Source organism: Pteropus vampyrus, unplaced genomic scaffold (assembly GCF_000151845.1).
Source record: "Pteropus vampyrus isolate Shadow unplaced genomic scaffold, Pvam_2.0 Scaffold557, whole genome shotgun sequence".
NCBI lineage: Eukaryota > Metazoa > Chordata > Mammalia > Chiroptera > Pteropodidae > Pteropus > Pteropus vampyrus.
In genome coordinates, this window is record NW_011889338.1 from 26,602 (window position 1) to 28,983 (window position 2,382).

Sequence of the window (2,382 nt, forward strand, 5' to 3'; positions counted from 1 at the left end):
TTTGATTGAACTCAGTTTCCAGCCTCTCTCTCCAAAGGTTGGACTGGTATCACTTTGCCCAATGTTCCAACACTTTATTTATGAGTTTGGTCTTTTTGGCATGGCCAGTCTCCACTTTGAGTCATCTCATTAACACAAACTATCAGGTATGGTTCATGGGGCTCATCATGAACAACCAATTACTCTTATCATTAAATTTCAAGAGCTTAAAGTTTATCTTCTAGGAGCTGGGACAAAGGCCGTATCTCTCCTTAGGTGAGGACAAGTTCCTTATTACACATCTGCTCTTCCCTAGGTATTGAGTCCAGGAGCATTGCCTGCTAAACATCTTGCATGCCAATCACTGTCGCAGAGTCTGCTTCACAAGGAGTAATAAAATTATTTTGAGAAGATTTTAAAGATAGTTTCAAGTTAGTTCTTTGAATTGTCAACAATGTAGTATAAATTACAAACCCAATGCTGGGCTCAGTAATAGGAAAATTCAAGGAGAGGAGATGAAGTATAGAAATTTTGGGATGGTCTGGAGGTCCCCATAGAAAATCTTAATGAACCTAGAAATCCAGACTGAGAGATGTTTGATAGAAAAGAAATGCAGAATTTGAACTAATCAGGTAAGATAAAATCTACATGAGTATTACACTTCAAAATGTTTATTTTAAAATATTAAACCCTAGGATGTATATAAAATATGACTTAAGAATAATAATTTATTTGGCCTCTGTCAACCTCTTCAAATTTCTATAGGTCCTATGGTCCAAACATAAGCATGCTCCTGCCCCTGATTTTGGTTACAAGTTTGATCAGGGTTCCCTGATTCCTCTGTTCATTAGGTTTTGGAGGCATTGAGCATGCGGCAATCATTGTTTAATAGTAAGGATATTCTTGTCCTTCTGGGAAGAGCAGGTTCCTAAAGAACTGAGGAATATTCCAAGGCTCGTCCATTAGAATGCAGAGATACACAGACGGGTGACACTGAATAGTAGAAAGACTAACTGCATGCTGGCAGACACACTAAACTCTCTTCTTGTTTCCACTGTTGAAATCCACTAGCATATAGCTGCTCGTATTCTCAGGAAGACATTTACTCTCTTCCAGGTTACTAGCTCCTTCTACCCCCACACCCACTCAATTTTGTCATTGTACATCCTCTTTTCCTTTCCTCATATCAAAGCAATTACATTATCTGAGCAACATTGCCTTAGGTATGATTTGCTTTTCCCATTCTTAAAAAAACAGCTCATATAAACATTTTGCTCTTGCATCAGTGTTCTAAATGGCTTCTAAATATTGACTGTGCCTCCCTTTACATAGAAGCCAGATCAATTTTTTAAGTGTCATCAGAAGTTATGACTTCTCTACTTAAAAACTTCCAGTCATTTTGTGTTACTCCTAAACTCAAATCTGAACTTTTTGCCAAGGTCTATAAAACCCTTCATTATTTAATCTCTTCAATTCCTTTTCAACTCCTCATGGTGCCTGGACCAGCACTGTCAGCATCATCTGGGAGCTTATAAATGAAAATGTTCAGCCCCCACTCCAGACCCGCTGAATCAGAACCTCTGCAGCTGGAACTCATATAGTTATAGGTTAAAAAAAAACCCAGGTAATTCTACTGCATACTAAGTTTGAGAACCACTTGTCTAGACATATTAGCTTTCTTATAGTTCTTCAAACAGATCATGTTCTCTTCAGCTTTGAGGCTATTAAACTTAATTCTCTATGTCTAGAATGTTCTTCCCCTTTCATACTCAACTTTCCCCTTAAATATCGGCACTTAAAGATGTCTCCCCTGACTACCCATCTAAATTCTCCTGATGTTGTCTCCATCAAGTTAGTCTCTGTTCCTCTTTTACCATCATTGTCTTCTAGGAAAACTCACACATGTTGTATATTACAAAAGACAACCTTTGTACCAGGCTGTCTCAACTATTCTCTTCCAAATTAAACTGACATGGGTTGTCAAGACAGTGAGTTTTGCTCCTCTTCCAGTCCAATGTCCTTTGTGAGATGTGATATTATTGGCATAAACAGGCAAGACACTAGGTACTTTCACTGCTGAAACAATACTTTGGTAGAAATTTGTATGAAGAAATTTCAAAAAAGGCCATTGATTGTGGCAAATAAAAATTGCATGAGACATAGTCAAACAGGTATGAAAGACTTTATTTAAGATTACTGCAATAAGGGAAAGAGATTGAATTCAACTCTACTGAAAAAAAGTCAGGGAGATTTTTAAAGTGAGAGTGAGCTAAAGGAAAAGTACTGAAAGATGTTAATGGGAGGTTAATAATGTGATTAGGTGTCTGTGTTTGCTAATTGCTACTTACTGAATTTAGGCTTCTACTCTCCTACAGAAGCTGGGAGATAGGGGTGCTCCCTTTC